Consider the following 22,620-nt stretch of genomic DNA (forward strand, 5'->3'; position numbering starts at 1 on the left):
AGAGGAGATATCCAAAAAAATTGATGAAATTGCAGAGACCATACCTCAAATGAAGAAAGCAAAAATTTGGTGTTCCAAGTGTTAGATCAAAGGACCACATTTCTAATAAATGTTCTCAATGCACTTACTGTAAGGCCTTTGGTCATGTTTGGAACAATTGTGGGATAAGGATTCACCACTTTAAGAAGGCTAAAGACTTGTCGATGATTGCGCTGACCAACCCAAAGCATCCAATATAGAAGGGGCCAAATGGGTCCAAGAAGAATGAGGCCAGTACAAGCATTGGTGCTGGTAGAGAAAGATATCAGGGTGGTACAAGCAAGGACAGAGGGAGGGGAAATTTTCGCGGCAAGTATGGCCACTTTTTTGCCTAGTGTCTAGAGGGTTCAAAACCGGAAACATTTGACCAAAAGCCACTAGATCCAGTACCAGTTAGGGTAGCTACTAGAAACAAGGGTATGGTTATTGAACAAATTCCAGATAAAGAAGACAAGCAAAACTACTGAGGCCAAAAAGTGGGAACAACAAAGAGCGGTGTGGAAGGCGAAGGGTAAAGAAAAGGTGGATGAATGGTAGGAGCAAAGGGAGCTGGCAGTGAAGATTACTGAGAATCTATCTAAGAAGTTGCTAGAACAACCGGAGTGCTCGAAAGCGCGCACAATTCAAAAGATACAAACCCCGGTCTTTAGACTCTCAAAGGAGAAGGCAACACCCAGTCTCGATGAGTCCATGATCGCTACAGTGGAAAGTTTGTTAAATGAGACACGACAAGTGAGAGCAGACTTGCCCAAAGCTGGAGCCACTGGTTTGATGAAGGATCAACTAGAGGATTCATCATAGAGCCAGCCAACAACCAGCCAAGGATTTTCATCAGAGAAAACTGTGAAATCGCCGATGAAGATGGCCAGAAACTTATGCAAGAATTCACTGAAAATTTCCATCTTGCATCTCTAAAAAGTTGTAGGAGCATTACTAAGACCAAATGGCATTACCAGATACATGAATGCTCCCCATTTAGTGATAAATGTAGTTTTGGCGCTATCTTCACGTGCAATCTTTAGTTGGTTGTATAGTGTATAATGGGAAGATTTTTCGGCACTTGCATTTTTTGGTGGACGTTACTCATAAGCATAGATTCTTGTGGGTTATGGAGAAATTCAAGACCAAGATGCAAAGGTGGGAGTTTGTGCTTCTCCCTTTGCAAGCAGAGTGAACGTTATCAATTCTATTATGTTACCCTATATAGCCTTTACTGGTCCACTGCGTAAGCTAGCTAAATGCATCTATAAAGAGTTCTTAAAACCAATAAAGAGATTTCTATGGAAGAACACGGCTAAAGACGTAGCACCCGGTGGTGGGCAAAATGGGAAACGGTTGCAAAACCTTTGGAGCAAGGTGGACTTGGGATCCTTAACCCTAGCACTCACATGGAAGCTCAATGGTGCTAAGTTTGTTGTAGCCCTTGCTAAGCAAGATCAGGATTGGGCTATTATGGCCAAGGATATGATGGACAGCTCCAAAATACGCTCGCAAGGTGGTTACTGGAAAGGACTGGAGGTGCACAACAAGCTTTTGGCCCCGTAATGGGCCATCCTAAAACTAGGAGGTATGATAGGTGAGATTACTTGAAAACGCAACAAAGCAATGAAGGCTTTGAAATGGGGAGATATTACAAGGTACTTCCACAATTCTTTATCTCAATGGTTCCCTTGGCTCTTTAAGGTTGGAGGCAACCTTTTGAATCCCTTCTGGAGGGAAGTTACCAAAAAGGTCAATAACAAAGTTATTAGAAGTGTATGCCAATTATGGGACTACAATAGAGGCTGCTGGAAAGGACGATTAGCCTTCAAATTTAGCCTCAAAGGGTTAGAAAGATTGATGGGCAGTAGAGCCCTACAATGACTCAATGGGTGGTATTTGTCGAACTACGAATCCAAGCTCGAGTGTTTGGCACTGGTCTATGAGCAGACATTTCTTGAAATCACAAACTAAAGATGTGTATCTCACCCTTATGGCATCACATGATTGGTTTTCCTCGCTCAATAACTAATGGGGCATCAACTTGCATGGGTCAAGATGGGAGACGATAGTGAAGAACATATGGCGTCCTCAATGGCTGCATGGAATAGAGGTGTTCTTATGGAAGGTGCTATGGGGAGCCATGCCAACCGAGTGAAGGTCCTTTCCAGGGGAATTCGTCCAGACAGATGCTCGCAATGCAGGACTACTTGTGAAGACCTCTCTCACTTCTTCAAGGAATTTTCGATGATTTGTGGTTTGGCAGGCAAGGTCTGCAAATGGGTCCAAAAAACATGTCTCTTAAACATCTTCCCTCTCACCTTTTTGTGAGAGGGAAGATATTTTAGAGACAAGCAAGGCTCATTTCTACACAAATAGAGAGGTATTCCTACTTTAAACACATTTAGAAGACAAGAAACTGTCGGATTTTTAAGAAATCCTTGGAAGTAGCTAAGTTCGCAGAGATGGTTTAAGAAAGCAGGGCAACGATCATCGCTATCAGGAAGCAAAAAAACTCAGAGGACTGGAAAAGAACCATGGGTGGTGCAATAACAAACACGCAAAGTTGTAAGTATGGGTTCAACTTTAGTCGTGGTGTGGCTCCCCCATCAACCGATGTAAGTACGATCCTGTGAAATGGCCATGGCTCGGCATGAGCATGGTAGGAATATATACTTTGTTGGATATAACAATATAATCCACTCACCATTGTGAGTTTTGAAAAAAAAAAAGTTTTAGAAAAATTAGGGAATATGTGCCTATACTAGCAACCTTGATATGGTAAAAGAAACTCCTTGTTTAAAGGACTTAATGACATCTTGGTTGAGCCTATGCGACACTTTGGAAGCGTCTCTCCAACTTATCTAATACGCTCCAACTTATCTAAAGTCCTGCAATAACTTATAGACTCTCATGTTTAATATTTTTAAAGATAAAATATTCTCTTCAAAAACATTGCATTAAAGGAGAGATTGGTTGGATACATACTCAAAAATACCAAACTCTCTTAAAGTTTCATCATTATGGGTTTAAAACAAGCTCCCAACAATTTCTCTTTCATTGGCAAAAAAAAAACTTATCAGAAAAATTAATATCTAATTCTCCCAAATGATTTTCTCATGTTAAACTGATCATTTTATATGGGGAGGTACCAGGGGAGTAAAAGCTAAAATATTGGTAAGGCTGCTAGACCGGTCTCAACAAAGATCTAAAGAAGGGAAAATAGGGATCCAAAGGGGGACAGCTTGCAAAAGAGCAATGTGCGTCAATGGAGCTTAAAAGACCGAAGGTTCAATTCCATTAAGACTTCCATAGGCTAAGGTTCCAAAATTTAATTAAAAAGTCCAATGTCCAAAAGTGGGGAAAATTGGATGATTATGGAAAGACTAAAAAGTCTTTCCACATCCCTAGGAAGGAAAGGGTGAGCCTTAAAGGTAGGGGAAGAGAGAGAAACACACACACACACACACACACACACACACCCAAGATCTCCCTTTACACAGGGAATAATGGACACATGGCAGGCTCCTAGCCCAATTTCCCCCCAATCTTCCCTCAAATCCTATTGGATGGCCATAGAGGTGGACCAATGAGAATTAGGCTAGAGTAAATTTAGTCTAATCAATTGAAAAATGCTTGATAAAAGAACCAACAGAAATTAAGCTCCCTAAAAGACTATTGGACAGTCTACCAAGGGGTCCAATGAGCATCAAGCAACCCAATGGTTTGCTTGATTCCTATTGGCCAGAAGACTAAAAGGTCCAATGAGAGTTTAAATAAATTATTTTAATTATCTAAAGCTCTCACAAAAGGAGAAAGGGGGACACTTGTCGCAAGACTATCAACTATGCCTGTTAATTGCTATTGGCTAAGCTCTACAAGAGCCAATGGGAAGCCAGCAAGAGCAAATGGGAAGAGGGGTCGACCAAGAAGAGAGAGAGTTGGCATTTTTAGTCCAACTCATTTTTGCTACACGCACACACACACACACACACACACACACACACAACTCATGTATTGAGCAAGAACTCCATCTCCTTCTCCAAGCATTGAAATTAGAGGCCTACACCAACAAATCTCGGCTATGGAATGCAAATCCAACCAAGAACCAAGCTTCAATGGCATGCTCATCTCCTCTATCATGATAATTACTAAGCTAAGCTATGCTATAAGAGTGATTATGTGAGGAGAATACTCCTTTCTCGTAAGATACATCTTCTTCCTCTTCATCTTTCCTCATTCCTTGCTAGCTCTCACCATCTTTAAAGGTGTGTGAGGTCTTGGGACTGGGGCTAGGTCCAGGGGCTAGGTCCACAATGTGTGTTTTTCAAGCATAATTTGGTGCATGAAGCTTCCATCTTCATTGCACCAACGAGTTTTGTCAAGAAACACAAAGATTGTATTGTACAAAAGTCTCCCTTGATGGGAGAAGCTATAATACAAAAGCCTTTTTGGAGGGGGGACCGGCTCCATGTAAATCCGGTCCTCAACTGTTGTCAATTGTTCTATTCTCTCTCTTTTCAAGTATTGTCTATGCCAAACTATCTAGATGTAATTGCTATGTTTCTTTCTCCAACCAAGTACTCTCTCTATGCTCATTAGGAACTTGTTCTTAATGAAATGCTCATTGTGTTATCATTTTCTGCTACACACAAGTTACTAGTGCATTAAATGTTACATTGGTATCAGAGCTATTGGTTTCTCTTTTCTTGCTCAAGAAGAGAGGTACTCAAGCTTGCTACAAATGGTTCATGTTTTTAATTGAAAAAGAGTAAGTAGAATAGAGATTTTTCATCCTTGAAGCATGTCTGCATTATGCAGTTAACGGGGATACCGTCAAGAGCTATGGTCTTAATAATGGAGTCCTACGGGGCTTGCATACGGCTTAACCATTATTGAGCTATTAGAAGCTTGACAAGAACCAGTGCTATCTTGACTCTGTGAAACCCTCTCTTCTATTCCTTGCCATTAATAATATTTGAGCCACGGGTATAGATGCTTGAGTGCTTATCTTTGAAGGTAAAGAGGACTAGCAACTAGGGCTTGAAGTGCCAAAGTACAAGTAAAAATTTACATCTAATATTTGCTAGTATGGCTGACAAAGGTAAAGAGATTGAAATAAATGTTAATAGCTTTGATTTTGCTAATGATAGAGCAAGTAATGATGGCCCTATGTTGGTAAACTATCTTGTTTCTAGGCCTCAACAAGCCTTGGGCAATCCATCCCTCCAAGGTGAAGTGCTACAACCCATGGTATTCTCCAAACTCCCCACCAAGAAGAGGGAGTACCTAGGAAAGCTCCTAGTGAGACTTTCAAAAAAGGACTCTCTCCAATAAGGGAAGAAGAGGAGGATCCGTGAAATTTTCTTACAAGAGATTCAATATTTAGGTCACATTATCTCTCAAGATGGCATCCAAATGGATCCATCAAAGTTAGAGGTAATAAAAGGATGCCCTAATCCAAAGAATCTGCATGAACTAAGAAGCTTTATAGGTATGTACTATAGAGACGCTACAGAGAAAAGTTCTCACAAATTGCGAGACCATTACATGACCTAACAAAGAAAAATGTTAGGTATATATGGTCCACCAAGGAGAACAATGCTTTTGAAAAGCTTAAAGAGAAGCTTATCTCTCAAACTGTGCTTACACTGCCGGATCTTTCAAAGCCATTTGAGGTCCAATGCCACGCCTGTGGTGATTGCCTTGGAGATGTTTTGCTCCAGGAAGGGCACGCCATAGCCTATGAAAGTCGAACGCTCGACCCTGTCAAGTAAGCTTTAGTTATATATGAGAAGGAACTCTTAGCAATTCTACATGCTCTAGACTGGTGGAAGCACTATTTATTGGGGACTCCTTCAATTCTGTGAATGGATCACCAAAGCCTTAAGTACTTCAAGACGCAGACCAAGCTCCGACAAACAAATGAGGTGGGTAAATTTCCTTTCGCAATTCAACTTTCATATTGCTCACATTGCTCGCAAGCATAATCAACTAGCCGATGCACTCTCAAGATGACCGAGAGTGAATGCGATATCCATAGCAACTCACAATGATATATCTTCTATGATAGGTGAGTATGCTATCGATCCTGATTTTAAAGATGTGATTTCAACCCTTGCACTAGGGAAGAAGGAAGAACCATTTACCTTACAAGATGGTTATCTTATCTATGGCAAGAGGCTATGTGTTACTAACTCACTACGTGAGAAAGTAATGTATGAATCTCATGCTCCTCCTTATGCGGGGCATAGAGGGATTCAATCTACCCTAAGAGCGATAGAAGTATACTTCTATGGGCCTGCCATGAAAGCAAACATACAAGAGTATGTTTCAAAATGTGTGGTATGCCAAAGACAAAGTTTGATAGAGGGAAGCAACCTGGATTGCTTCAAACTTTGCCAGTCCCTAATTCACCATGGGAGAGCATATCCATGGATTTTATCTTTGGATTGCCCAAGTCTGTCCATGGGAATACAGGAATACGGACGATTGTGGACAAGTTTAGCAGACAAGTGCATTTCATGCACGTCAAAAAGACTATCAAGGCCCAACAACCCTCTTTATATCACAAATCTTCAAGTACCACGGCTTGCCAACGTCCATAGTGTTGGATAGAGATCCTAGAATGACCAGTAATTTTTGGAAGGGTCTCTTTGAGAATTTAGGTACAATGCTAAACTTCTCTTCGGCCTATCACCTGCAAACAAATGGCCAAAGTGAAATAGCTAACCTAACAATTCTTGATCTACTAAAAGCTTATGTCACAGAAGTAGATCAAAAGTCCCAATGGGAGAAGTACTTACCTTTAGTGGAGTATGCTTACAATAACAATGTACATACTTCCACGGGAAAAGCACCTTTTGAGGTGATTGAGGGAAGATCAAAAAGTCCCCTGCTACTCAAAGTACATGGGAAGATCTTCGTTGCAGATGTTAATAGCCGAGACCTGCAAGAATCATTCCAAAATATTAAGGATGATATATCCATCTCTCAGCAAATGCAAAAGGTTGTTGTTGATAATCATAGAAGCGCTCTAGCCTTCAAACAAAATGATTGGGTCTTGCTTAAGTTTCCCAAGGCTCGATTAAGGAACACGATGGGCAAGAATCCTACGGTTAGCCAAAAGTACTATGCTAGGTTAGCAAAAAGGTACTACGATCCCTTTCAGATTCTTAGGCCAATCAATGAGATGGCCTCTCAGCTTAAGTTTCCCAACCATTGGCTCATAACACAATTCTTTCCACGTGAGCCTACTAAAGCCTTACAAAGGAGAGCCACCTCAAGAAGCAACAACTGAAGACCCACCGAAGATTGAGGACCAAGAAGAGGTGTTGTAGCTGAGTCCATTCTCCGATACGAAGGCAAAGGATTGAGAGGCGGTAAGACTATCCGATGATATCTTATGAAGTTCAAAACTTATCCTTTTGAAGATGCTAGATGGTGCAAGGCATACAATTAAAGGATAACCTAAACCTTGTCAATGCTTACAATGATTCCCTAGAGTAAGCAAATGTAAATATGTATAAATGAACAAAGTTTTTGTCTTAAGACTCTCTTTTTCTTTATTGTGCACAAATGTTGATAAGTATGCATGCTTAGGATCATGTTTGTGGAGACGACGTCTCCCAAACACTAAGTAGAGCTTGTCACTCTACTATGGAAGATTGATACAGACTAATGTGCAGACATGCTTGCAGCAGCTAAGGCTCTCAAGCACCAAATGGACTAGTCATCCATTCTGGAACGGTGTTGTAGGGTAAAATAGGGATGCTCTACTCGCTAGAAAAACGGACTAATGACTAGGCTTTATCTTCTCTATCTCATAGTCGAGGACGACTATGATTTAAGGAGCGAGGTAATGTCATAAAAACTAATATCTAATTCTCCCAAATGATTTTCTCATGTTAAAATGATCATTTAATATTGGGAGGTACCAGGGGAGTAAAAGCTAGAATATGATAAGGCTGCTAGATCGGTCTAAGCAGGGATCCAAAGGAGGGAAAATAGGGATCCAAAGGAGGACAGTCTGCAAAAGAGCAATGTGCATCAATGGAGCTTAAAAGACCTAAGGTTCAGCTCCATTAAGACTTCCATAGGCTAAGGTTCCAAATTTTAATTAAAAAGTCCAATGGTCAAAAGTGGGAAAAATTGGATGGTTATGGGAAGACTAAAAAGTCTTCCCATAACCCTAGGAAGGAGGGGGCTAACCCTAAAGGTAGGGGAAGAGAGAGAAACACACACACACACGCACACACCCAAGCTCTCCCTTTACACAAAGGGAATAATGTACACATGGCAGGTTCCTAGCGCAGTTGCCCCCAATCTCCCCTCAAATCCTATTGGATGGCCATAGAGGTGGACCAATGAGAATTAAGCTAGAGAAAAATTAATCTAATCAATTTAAAAATTCTTGATAAAAGAAACAATAGAAATTAAGGTCCCTAGAAGACTATTGGACAGTCTACCAAGGGGTCCAATGAGCATCAAGCAGCCCAATGGCTTGCTTGATTCCTATCGGCCAGAAGACTAAAAGGTCCAATGAGAGTTTAAATAAATTATCTTAATTATCTAAAGCTCTCATAAAAGGGGAAAGGGGGACACTTGTCACAAGACTATCAACTATTCCTCTTAATTGCTATTGGCTAAGCTCTACAAGAGCCAATGGGAAGCCAGCAAGAGAAAATGGGAAGAGGGGTCGACTAAGAAGAGAGAGAGAGTTGGCATTTTTAGTCTAACTCATTTTTGTTGTGCACACACACACAACTCATGTGTTGAGCAAGAACTCCATCTCCTTCTCCAAGCATTGAGAAGTAGAGGCCTACACCAACAACTCTTGGCTATGGAATGCAAATCCAACCAAGAGCCAAGCTTCAATGGCATGCTCATCTCCTCCTACCATGCTAATTACTAAGCTAAGCTATGCTATAAGAGTAATTATGTGAGGAGAATACTTCTTTCTCGTAAGATACATCTTCTTCCTCTTCATCTTTCCTCATTCCCTGCTAGCTCTCACCATCTTTGAAGGTGTGTGAGGTCTTGGGACAAAGGCTAGGTCCACTATGTGTGTTTTTCAAGCATAATTTGGTGCATGAAGCTTCCATCTTCATTGCACCAACGAGTTTTGTCAAGGAACACAACGATTGTATTGTACAAAAGTCTCCCTTGATGGGAGAAGCTATAATACAAAAGCCTTTTTAGAGGGGGGACCGGCTCCATGTAAATCCGGTCCCCAATTGTTGTCAATTGTCCTATTTCTCCTCTTTTCAAGTATTATCTATGCCGAACTAGCTAGTGTAATGGCTATGTTGCTTTCTCCAACCAAGTACTCTCTCTATGTTCATTAAGAACTTGTTCTTAATGAAATGCTCATTATGTTATCATTTTCCGCCACACACAAGTTACTAGTGCATTAAATGTTACAAAACTGACTTGGGAGGCTACTTTGGATAGGCTATGTGGCCCAAAATTTACAAAGTAAAACTAAATTTGACTTCTAAAGGGATGCAGGATGTTATCGCTAAAAAGTTGGTTGCTAGGAAATTTTCAAGAAAAAATAAAAGAGTGCATGTACAATTCCCTACCTTTAAAACTCATAAAAATAAATGCGGATGGATTTATAATCCCTTGAACTATTAGGCAGTAGGCCCATACTCAATAGGAAGTACGGGGGTAATCTTGTAAGTACTCATCAAATTAAGAACTATTAACCAGCAAAGTTTTGAAAGGAAACACTAGTTTATAAAAATCCTCCATAGTTTCTCTTGCAAAACTCATATTTTTGGTTCACTCAATTTAGTATTCTAGGCAAGTAAGCTATATCCTCAACGGTCAAGAGTGATGGGCAACGTATGAAGTTGATTTATCTTCTAGTTCCAAACAACAATCTAATCAACCAGACAAGACATGTGATTTAAAAAGAATTAGTGCTGGAAAAAAAAACTTTTGTTGCTAGAATCAAGAACTTTTATAATTAGCTAGTATAGACGTAGTTTATTAGAACATATCAAAGATGGTAGCCAACTATTCCATCGAAGCATACCAAACATTGATAAATTAAATACTAGATATCCAAAAATTCACACAATCTTTCACAATAGTAGAGCTTAAGGGTTGCTTGATCTTTGGAGCTAGCACTCGTTTCACTGGTGTGCGCTTTGGTTAGTGAAGTGACAAATAAAATGTGTGTACCCAAGCGTAAGTGAGCAAGATATTTTCTCACCTTTTATGTAGGGAGTAATTGTAATGCCACTGGGTTGGTTTGCCAAGCAGTATTTGCATCTCATTATTCACTGCATGTATATAAACATAATATGGCAGAAGTATGTGCCCTTTAGAAGTGTCATAAACTGCAAGCCGAAGGTTAACCTCCAAAAAAGAGAGAGAGAGAGAGAGAGAGAGAGAGAGAGGTCCAAATGCTGTTACTTATGTCAGACATCACCGCCTCAACGTGCATGAGGACTTGAAATGACGGCTACCTACTACTTGGTCTTAGCGACCTCGCTTTCTCTCACTTTACACACTCCCTTCTCAATTCTATCTGTCCGTTTCACAATCTTGCTTACTCAGCACAGAGAGATGATCTCCAAGGGGGTTCTATAGACCTGCTCAATCAAGTTGATACACAGTAAGTCGGTGCATAAAAGCTCAGTAACACGGTAGAAGGAAAGCTCGATAACCTGCACTAGAGGGTCTAAGGATCCTACCGTAGATGTTGTTGCTTGCCCATGCAAAGAGCTCCCTGGTATAAGGTTCACATCTTGGGTGTTAAACGTCATTTCCACTAGCCATGCTTTAAGTGAGCTGATGCAACGGGCGATGGGGGATCCATACAAGACTTGGGACCTTTTAATGGGAAGAAGTAGACTGGAGAGCCTTCATCAAGAGTTTTCTCAAGTGAGTGGGTAGAGAGAGAGAATCCATGGCCTCTATGTATTGCGATGCTGACAGTTGTGGTTTTGTTTATTGTAGATGTATGCACCTGAAGCCTTCACCATGGTGCTATTTGCGAGCTTCGAGCAAGCAATTCAAGTGACCATGTCTATGAATACCCAACTGACTGTCATATATGTCTCATTGCGCTTCTATTCCCTACCGATGTCACCTCGTGGTAACCGCTCCATGGTATATGTACCAATATGTACAAGGGTAATAAACCCCTTTTAAAAAAATAGCATGGGGGTGCTTCACATGAACCCAATAACCTTGGAATTTTTTTATTGTGGAGTTCCATACAAGTTTAAACCCGAAGGTAATGTCAATAATTAAGTAGGTTGGAATAAGCAATAGTGTATGTAGGTTAGCTCACCTCATCATGGGTTTTCAGACAAATATAGGTTAGGATTAGGTATTAGCACGGTTTATAGTTTATAGCATATATGGAGGGGTTTTTTTAAAATAATTCTGGTAGGGTTAGTCACCCAAGGAGATTTTTGACAACCTCATTTTCAAGTTTAAATGTTGCAAAAAGGGATGTATCCTCAGAGAGGGTGTTTTAGCCATCAATCCCCGCTACAATGTTTATAGACCATCCAAAAATAGGTTGTGTATGTGAGCATTGCATTGAGTTTCAGTGATTTCTTTGTATGTCAGCATTGTTTGTTTGCATTTATGGCAAGCAAACTAGGTGTGTACGCTTGCCATTTGGTAGAAAGCGTCTTGAGCCACTATAACTTGTGCATAGTGACGTATGCAGTTCTATGACTACCAAGTGTCTAGGGGGCTAGGTATTTTGTGACACTATAGCTTGTGCATAGTGACATATGCAGTTCTATGATGACCAAGTCTCTAGGGGGGCTAGCTATTTTTTGAAATTTATAGATGACTCTACTAGGAAGGTATGGATATCTCCTTTGAACATAATTAGATGCTATTCGCATTAGTCAAAAATCAGTTAAGCAAGAAGCTCGAGACCTTAAGGACTAACAACGGGGGAGAATATATCTCAAAGAGTTCATAAACTTGTGGCTAGAAGAGGAATTTGATGGTAGCTTACTACGCCTTACGACCTACCCAAAATGGAGTAGCTGAAAGGATGAATTGCACAACTCAAGAAAGGGTTGCAACTGTGCTATCTATGGAAAACCTGACTCAAGTTTTTTGGGCCAAGGCTATTTTGACAGCAGTGTCATGCCATTTTGGGAGCATGAGATGAAAGATAAGAATATATATGCATTTTGGAGTTTTTCACTACCGTATGATTTATACCGAAATCTATTGTGACATCAGATCAATTGGAATGTATGCTAACTAATTGTGAGTTTTGAGGCCATTAAATGATGCTTGATGCTTTGTAGGCTAGGATGTAGAGATGTTGTCAAAATGCAGGTTTATAGGCCAAAAGTGTAGTGCTTGACACACTCTCCATTCTTGTTTTATGGCTCGTCACAATAGGAGTCCAGACAAGGAAGATATGGGCAATACAAGAATTTTCAGGCTTTTATTGTTTTTGAGCCATTTCAAGATGCATGTTGGGTGATTGGTTTTGGTTTGCCAAATTTTTGAATGATAGCTATTGATGTGAGTTACACTATGTGCTTTACAACGTTTGAATCATGTTTCATCAACCAAGATATGTCGATGTACTCCAGCTTGGACAGGGGGCTATGTGCTCAAAAGCTTGGATTTATACTAGATGTTGTGTTTGGAAATGCCTTGGTTGATATTAGAGCTTGGGTGCTTGGCAATGCCTTGGTTGATTTGTATGCCAAATGTAATGCATTTGCCAAAGCAAAAGTCATTCTTGGCAATGCTTTGGTCGACAAATATACCAAATGTGATGGAGCTGCCAAAGAATGTTGTGCTAAACAATTCTTTTGTCGACATATATGCCTAATGTGATGCTCTCAAGAAAGCACAAAAAGTATGGCCATTCTCTTTGGAATGCCATCAGCTTGAAAGCATTCACTTTAGTAAATGCCCAACATGGCTATGGAAGGGAGGGTTTGAACTATTTTAACGGATGCAAAGGGAAGGCCTTTCTCCAATGCAGTCACCTATGCTTGCACCTTGTAGGAAAGTGACCTTATTAAAGCTATTGATATGGGTGAGAGAATTAACAAGGAGATTGTTGATCAGGGGTTGTTGGTGAAAGACGTTGTGCCTCATAATGCTTTGGTGAGCATGTATGCCGGGGGGGGGGGGGGGGGGGGGCTCACCCATACGGGCATGGGAAATGGCTGTCCATAGAGCACTAGCCGTCCATAGAGCACTAGCCATCCATAGAGCATTGGCTGTCCAATAGAGTTTCAAATGGGTTTTTTTTAGAGGTCAAACGGAGGAGCCCAAGGAGGGGCGAGGCAGCAAGCAGGAGCGCATGGGGAGATGATGAGCTCACAACAAGAACTACAGTGCTTGGACAACGATGAACACGAAGGGAAAAATACAGTGCATAATGGGGAATTTTTTTTTGGTGTTGTTACCATATACATGTGGTAGTGATGTGTGTGAACACAATAGGACCGCCGGGGCATTTTTTCCCTCTTTAGGAGGTTTCTCTCCCTGAGCATTGGATATACGCCCATCACACTAGGGCTATCTATCTTTACATTGTTGTGCACGTATGTCGCACACAAACTTGCCATACATTGTGTGCGAGCCACAAATGGCTCCAAGCACACAACAAGCCTAAACTAGTAAGCTCAAAGATGGCGATAGTGTGTCACTCACCGCTCTACGCTTGTTGTCGTGGAGGATTCCTCGCCACGAAGAAAAGAGAGACGTCGCTACGCCACGCTCAACCACCTCGTCGTCGTCGTGCCACCGTAATGTTCGATCGCTCTCTCTCTCTCTCTCTTCTCTCTCTCTCTCTCTCTCACGCATACACACACACACAAGGAGATGAAGAAGAAGAAGATGGAAATGGAGCAAGAGCACTCTTCAATTGCACAAATGAGAGAATGAGTGAATTTTAGGTTTAGTTGACTTTTATATGAGCTCGCCCCATTCACACTTGGGCGCCCATGCTTAGCCAACTAATCCCTTGAATGTTCCAGTTAGAGTGCGCCTCTCATCGGCGATCACTCTTACCCTTTTCCTATTGGACCGATAAGCCCGGTACCTGACTCTACCAAATAAATAATATGGCATCCGTCGTAGGTGATAGGAATGTGCGTGAGGGTTAACATGCCCCCCTTCCTGATGTAGATTCCGTCCTCGGAAGCTATTAAGTTGAAGCTCGTTCATCGAGGTGGAAGAGCATTTGAGATGAATGTCCTTAGGCTTCTTCAGTCACTGCAAAATCAAACAACATTGGCACAGTAATTGCATTCTCATATACAATTAAAAAGCATATGCAATTGTAGGTGGACAATTTGATTGGTAGCAGAATTCTAAACCATTTGTCAGCAATAAATATTAAATTGCAATATAATCAAACACATAAACAATTGTAAAGGTAAAAAATTAAACAAGTATGGGGTTCCTAATTTAACGGTCAAAAGGCACTAAAGATCGATAATTAATACCATGGGCAAGCTTCTCAATTTTCTCTGGTCAATTAAGTTGTTTAATCGCGAGAGCCAAGTATTTCATGTCCGAGGGCTGACTAGAGGCTATACCTAGAAGACCTTGTAGTTAAGTTACGATAAAGGAATTTCTCATGAAATCATCGCCTAACTTATTTCCCTTTCTTTGACCCCCCAAAGTCTTTTCACAGTGATTCAATTTTGCTGAGTGTGCTTATTTTGTATGCCTTGGGTTTTTTGCTTTTCAAGGAAAAGCACCCACACTGGGAACCTCTAGGGCTCTAGTACCATAGGCGATACATGTGAGTGGAGTACCAAATCAAGCTGAGGTTTCTCTTCCAGCTTAAGATTTTACATTGTGGCACTTTGATTTTTTGTTTGTTCGTTTTCAGCAATTTTAATTTTGTAACTTTGGGGGGTCATATAGCGTTGTTACCCTCCCCAGGCTCATCACACTAGTAAACTCCCTTTATAATACTTAATCTAAAGGTCAATAGGGACTAAGCCCACTAGAAAGCCCTAGTACTTTTCACACAATGCTGCCTAAATCAGGTTAAGAACCTAAGTAACCATTGATTATTAGGAAGGCATTCCCCATGGTATTAAGAGAAGATCTCTAACGCCTAACTTGGTCAAACTAGCTCAGTCGGACTGCTTGATTTTTAAACATAGACAAGTGCTTATGACAAAAAATTACACTGAATTTAATGTTTGATACTAAGCAATGCGTTGAATATTATGCTACCAATTACAATTAAAGCAGACAAACATGGATGCAAAAAGATAAGCCGCAATGCTAATGGACAAGAAACACCTGTTTGTGTTGATGGTCGCTCTTGATTTGATGTGAATGAGAGAAAGATCCCATGAAGGTCCAAATCCTAACAATAACAATACGTTCCTGTACACACTAAGAAACACAAAGAATACCTCTAGGAGGCACATCAGTGGGAAAAGGTACCAACACTTATTGAACACAATTAAAAAACATAAGGAGCCCTAACCTAATTATTTGCACTCCCCTTAGAGAGTCAAGGGAATAGGATATTGTAGAGATTGGGGGGAAACCCTAGGGCTAAACCCCTATCCTTGTCGTCGAGAAAAACAAAGTCATCATCCGTGAGACCATATGTGCCATCCGTATAATCATATAAAACTTCTTCATCATCAGAGGAACCAATGTTTACTAAGAAGGTCACTAGACGTTGTTGGGAAAACAAGAGCAAGGGGCACCTCTATAGCTATGTCTCCCAAGAGCGTTGAAGACACAAGATCAGCACCACAAACGGTATCAAAAGAACCTCAACAAAACCACAATTGAAAGACAAGTGGTCTCTTGGGAATTTACCAACACACGCCCACCCAAAAGACCACCATGAAAATTAGGAAGCACTTACCCTGGCATGGATTTACAGCACACGTCGACCAATGCACTTGAGAGAAAGAGCTTTCACCTTCACCAAATAACTCTTCAAAAACACAATTTTGAAGTTTACACACATCTCCAAACAAGAGAGCTTCCACAATCTACCATACACCAAACTGCCTGCAAGCTGCCATATCCTGTGCGCTGTGGGAAATAGACTGTATCTCCCAAACCACAAGTCCAAAAGGGATGCTTTCAAGCCTCAAAAATTCTCTGCATTTTCTACAACAAAAGCTCTGAAGACCACAAATTTCAATTCTATGTACCTCTATGTGTAAAATTGGCGCGAACAGCAAGCTGCCATGGCCCGACTACGCGTAGGAAGTCTAGTCGAGGGCAAACAACTGCATCCAAAAGCATCAAGAAGCCACAACGACCCAAAACCTGCAAATTTCTGATATTTTACTGAACCTTTTTCAGTTTGTACATGAGTTTTAGTTATATACAAGTCTCACTTCAAAAAACTCACTCACGGGCACTTACACCAGCTTAACAGCTGTCACTAGACTAGTGACTTGCAGTGCATGTACATGTGATTGCTAAAGCAAGCTAAAAACCCCACAAAAAGAAATCCCACACACACTTTTGACATCGAGCTTCATGTCCGTATGTACAAATTTACCAAAAACGGGGTTCTCAAAATGCGCGCAACATAGTTTGCCAACCCCCCAGTTTGCTAGAGCATTCATGCTCAACAGTAGACTATGCAAAAGCTTATGTACAAAGATACATCATGTACAAAGGAATCAACACCATATACCCTTACCACGATCAAATGGAAAAGTATTATCCCTTGCATCCATCGTGCACACATAATGGAATCCTTCAAAGTCATAAGAACAATCATCAATCACTAGTGAGCTCCATCCATCAACATACATGTCATACAAATCAAAATACCATGGATTAACATTCTCGCCATCATGAGATGTATCACTCACATCAAGCCAAGACAAAACATTCACTATATTTATGTCATCATGGCTGTCCCAACTTTCCAAGCTACAATCCCCTTCAACATCCACACATGCATGTGAGGTTTTCATAAGCTTCTTCACCCTTGACAATGCATGGCACACACTAACTTGTATCTCCTCATCCATCTCAACTTGTGGGTCATCGAAGCCCCAATCAAGACTACCATCACAATCCACATCACTCAAACCATCCTCTTGCTCACAATGAAAATCATAACTAGCAGGCAACTCAGTGTCACCAATAACATCATCAACATCACAAACATTAATCTCAGTATCCCAAATGGGTCCACATACCCACAACTCATCTGGATACCACATCAACTCATAAGATGGAGGAGCAAAAACATCATCCAGAATGTGAACATGCATGTCATTTACACCATAGGCAAGAGAACCGATAAGCATGTGATCCAAACACATAGAAGTATGAAAGACCTTGTCTTCACAAGCATTCGTATAGGAAACCAAATTAGCCATGTCATTGCTCTCTTTGTCATACATGCACTCCAAGGTATTTTCTTTCACAATATTGCTTGCACATAGCTTCTCATCAATATCTACATCATCAAGAGGAAGGACCTCATCTTCTACATTTGACTCAACCTCCTCATCATTGCTACAATCATCACTAGTGATAGAGGAGCTCTTGTGTGAAATGCATGAAGAAGTAGAAGACTGATTGGCATCTTCCAATCGTCTTTTTTGCTTCAAGAAAGCAACAATGCCTTTCACACCCAAAAAGTCAATGCAAGAAACTTAAATGCCCAAACATCCTGGAAGGGTACCAATGAACAAGAACTTCTCTTCCTTTGCATCCAGAACCATATCCTCAAGAACCTCTAGCTCCTGCTTAAGAGAGCAAAACCTCATGTAATGCATGTCCAACTCTTCTAGCCTGCTTAGCTTCAATTGTTTCATCGCATCATTCATCCTCAACAAGGCATCACTGAGCTTGACCATGGCTGCAATTTTATGTCTACACCATCAAGATTGAAGGTAACTTGAAGCACTCCTCGGTGGGCAGGCACCAAAACACTGTTGGGAAAACAAGAGCAAGGGGCACCTCTATAGCTATGTCTCCCAAGAGCGTTGAAGACACAAGATCAGCACCACAAACGGTATCAAAAGAACCTCAACAAAACCACAATTGAAAGACAAGTGGTCTCTTGGGAATTTACCAACACACGCCCACCCAAAAGACCACCATGAAAATTAAGAAGCACTTACCCTAGCATGGATTTACAGCACACGCCGACCAATGCACTTGAGAGAAAGAGCTTTCACCTTCACCAAATAACTCTTCAAAAACACAATTTTGAAGTTTACACACATTTCCAAACAAGAGAGCTTCCACAATCTACCATACACCAAACTGCCTGCAAGCTGCCATATCCTGTGCGCTGTGGGAAATAGACTGTATCTCCCAAACCACAAGTCCAAAAGGGATTCTTTCAAGCCTCAAAAATTCTCTGCATTTTCTACAACAAAAGCTCTGAAGACCACAAATTTCAATTCTTTGTACTTCTATGTGTAAAATTGGCGTGAACAGCAAGCTGCCATGGCCCGACTACGCGTAGGAAGTCTAGTCGAGGGCAAAAAACTGCATCCAAAAGCATCAAGAAGCCACAACGACCCAAAACCTGCAAATTTCTGATATTTTACTGAACCTTTTTCAGTTTGTACATGAGTTTTAGTTATATACAAGTTTCACTTCAAAAAACTCACTCACGGGCACTTACACCAGCTTGACAGCTGTCACTAGACTAGTGACTTGCAGTGCATGTACATGTGATTGCTAAAGCAAGCTAAAAACCCCACAAAAAGAAATCCCACACACACTTTTGACATCGAGCTTCATGTCCGTATGTACAAATTTACAGAAAACAGGGTTCTCAAAATGCGCGCAACAACGTCTATAGTCATCTTGGTCAAAAGGATAGGCTTGTGCAATGGGAGATACACTCTCTACTAAGTATGGATCAGTCATGGTCAAGAGACGTATCAGCCATTCTAAATCCTGAAAATTCCTCTCACATGCTAGCGTACTACCGAATCCCATTCACAGGCAAGCACCGAAAAGACCATGTGAAACATTTGTGAAAAGTAACGAGTGTACCTCTCACCCAAGGCAGGAGTGGATGACTCTAGCGTACTAGCCATATCTGTACACGCAAATAGATGATGGTTAGAGTGCAAATATTACAAGGGTCGTGTTCTTGTGCATAACGTGTTTCTATTATTTTGTGCTATGGCTCTTGTAAGAACTAGGGGAAACTAGACTTAAGATCCTCCTCCCAACCTCCCTTTATATAGGCGGGCTCCTAGACCCTTGCCCTAGATGGATCCCCTGTCCACATTGTCTAGCCTGACCCTTGGCCGTAGTCCAGCCGTAGTCCATGACCATCTTAGTTCTTAGGTTACAGGACCCTTGTCCCGACATTACTCCCCCCTTAAAGAAGAGTTTTCGTCCTTGAAAACAAAAGTGGGAAACTTCTTCTTAAGAACACTAATTTTTTCCCAAGTGGCACCTTCTTCAGGTCGGTCTTTCCACTTTATTAAGGCTTGTTTGTTGTACGTGATGTCGTGTACGCAACTCATGATAATCCATAACACGTTCAGGTTCATGTGGTAAGGTAGAAGGTTCAATGTAATCAACCAAAACCTGTAGGTCAATGGCGTTGTCGTCCCCATGTAACCGCTTTCATAGACGGCTTACATGAAACACCGGATGAATGCGAGAATGTGATGGTAGTAATAGTTTGTAGGCACGATCATCGACTCGCTTGAGTATTTTGAAAGGCCCACAATATCGGGGAGACTTGCCGACATTTCTCATCAGCGTATTTCTTATACCGATCCTGTGCTTGTCGGACATTCTAACAAGCAAGTTTCAGCATATCCATGTGGTCTTGGAGAAAATCCTTAACCTGTTGGAGTTTTTCGGTTGCCAACCCCACCGTAACTGGTGACCTAGGTTGAAACCCGTACATGAGCATGAAAGGACTAAAACCTATTGTGACATGCTTAGAACTGTTGTAGGCAAACTCAAGAATAGGTAAGTATTCTTCCTAGTCTGACTGTTTTTTGCTGACGTATGCTCTTAGCATATCCTCTAGCACCTGGTTAACCCATTCCGTTTGACCATCCGTTTCTGGATGATCAGTTGTACTAATGTTGAGTTGTGTACCCAATCGTTTAAAGACAGCTCTCCAAAAATGGCTGTTAAACCTGGGATCACGGTCATTAACAATGTTACTTGGCAACCGGTACAATTTGTATAGATTGTCCACAAATAACTTTGCTAGTTCCGTTGTCTTAACCGTTGATTTGGTGAGAATAAACTTACATAGTTTAGTCAACTTGTCTACGACCACCCATACTGAGTCATGACCTCGTATAGTGTTTGGTAAACCTACAATGAAATCCATAGAGATACTTTCCCATTTTCCATTGGGAATTTCCAAAGGATGTTAGAGTCCTCCTGCTTTCAGGCGCTCTGCTTTGTTAACTTGATATTTTTGGCAATGCAAGACATAAGCTTGAACAAAGCCATGTAGACCTGGCCAGTAAAACTGTCGTCGTACGAGAGAATAAGTGTTTCTAATCCCCGGGTGCCCTGCACTTGTACTATCATGATATTCATAAAGAATTTGGCGCCGAATGTCTGTGTCCATCGGTACACAAACTCTCCCCTTGTGGAGTAGGTACCCATTGTCGATGGTAAAATGCTTCCATCGCTGTAGTTCATCACTTGATAAAGGAGAACTAGGTGTGGAGGTTAATTGTACACTACCTGCATTGGAGTGAGAAGGATCCCTCTTTTGAACATGGCTCCACACTTTGGAATATGTTTCATCTTGCTCATATTTGCCCTTGAGAGAATCTAAAAATTCACTACGAAGTTCCGTGAACAAGAGCGAATTGATCTCTTGCATTCGACTAAGAGCGTTTGCCACTACATTGATCTCTTGCATTCGATTGAGAGCTTCTGCCACTACATTGTATCGGCCTTTGCGATACCTTAACTTGGCATCATATTCCTGAAGGATCTCGGCCCACCTGGCTTTCCGACCCTTTGAATCTGTTTGTTGTGTAAACCATTTGATGCTTTCATGGTCAAACACAATCTCGAACTGAGCACTATACAGATAGTGCCGCCATGTCTTTAAGGCAGACACTATTGCATAGAGTTCGCGTTCGTAAGCAGAATAATTCTGCTGAGCTGCATCCAGCTTCTTACTTTCAAATGCAATTGGCCGTCCGTCTTGTAATAGGACTGCTCCAATAGCACGACCACTCGCATCCATTTCCAACACGAATGGTTTCAAAGGATCTACAATAGCCAGTATAGGAGCTATAGCTAATGCATCTTTGAGTGTTTCAAAACTGTGTTGTTAGCGGAACCCCACTTAGCGGAACCCCACTGAAAAGCTTTACCTTTGCCTTTGAGTTGATCCGTCATAGGAACAGCAATGTGAGCATAGTTTTTAACGAACCTTCGGTAAAAACCTGCAAAGCCTAAAAAGATCTGTAATTCTTCCAGATTTTTAGGAGGTGGCCATTTCCGGATGGTATCCACTTTGGATTGATCCATGTAAAGGCCATTAGCTAAAATAACATGCCCTAAATAATGAATTTCCTCCTTGAGAAAATCACATTTAGATTCCTTGGCATATAACTTGTTTGTGCGTAACAACTCAAACACCTGCCTGAGATGTTGTAAGTGTTCTTCTTCAAAAGCACTATAAACTAGAATGTCATCGAGGAACACAATGACAAATTTGCCCAAATACGGCTTCAAGACACTATCCATAAGTGTCATGAATGTCGCGGGTGCATTGGTTAACCCAAAGGGCATCACCAAAAACTCGTAATGTCCAAACCATGTTCGGAATGCAATCTTAGGTATATACGGACTTGGTGATATCTTGACCGTAAGTCCATTTTCGTAAAAATTAGAGCATGAGTTAGCTTATCAAATAACTCATCTACCTTTGGCAATGGGTATTTGTTCTTAACTGTAACCGCATTTAAGCCCCGGTAGTCTACGCACATGCGCATACTGCCGTCCTTTTTCTTCACTAAAAGGATAGGAGAAGCCCATGGTGAAGAACTGGGTTGTATAAATCCTTTGCTAAGGTAGTCAGCAAGCTGACGTTCCACCTCAATAGCCTTTGAGTGATTCATACGGTAAGGTGGTTTACTAACAGGTTTACAGCCTGTAGTCACGTCAATGCCATGTTGTACTGAGCATGTCAGGGGTAAACCTGATGGCAAATCATTAGGAAAGACATCTTGAAATTCCTTTAATAATTTTTGTAATTGATTAGCAACGTTTTCTTGTGTAGAATTAGAAATTGGCGAAATAGAGGGGAGAGAAGCATGCGGCGTTGAGGAATGTTCAACAGACTCAATGTTAGAAAGAAAATGAGACAGTGAGTAACACAAGAAAACCTGTTCTATTTCATTATAAAAAACGAGCTGCATAAGCTCAGCAGTACAAATCAGTGGTGATGAAGGTATATCCTTTTCTCCTAACAACAACACATGTGTGCCATGGGAATCAAAAATCAAGCTGTTGTGCTCATAGCTACGCATCAGTGATGGTCCTAGGCTATGCAACCACTCTCTACCAAGAACCACATCAGCCCTTTCCATGTTCATAACTTGAAAATCCAAACAAATAGAGTACCCTTGGAACAGCTCGACATTGAGTATCCCATATTTCAGT

This window comes from Adiantum capillus-veneris, chromosome 6 (genome assembly GCF_014529385.1).
Source record: "Adiantum capillus-veneris isolate H3 chromosome 6, ASM1452938v2, whole genome shotgun sequence".
Taxonomy (NCBI): domain Eukaryota; kingdom Viridiplantae; phylum Streptophyta; class Polypodiopsida; order Polypodiales; family Pteridaceae; genus Adiantum; species Adiantum capillus-veneris.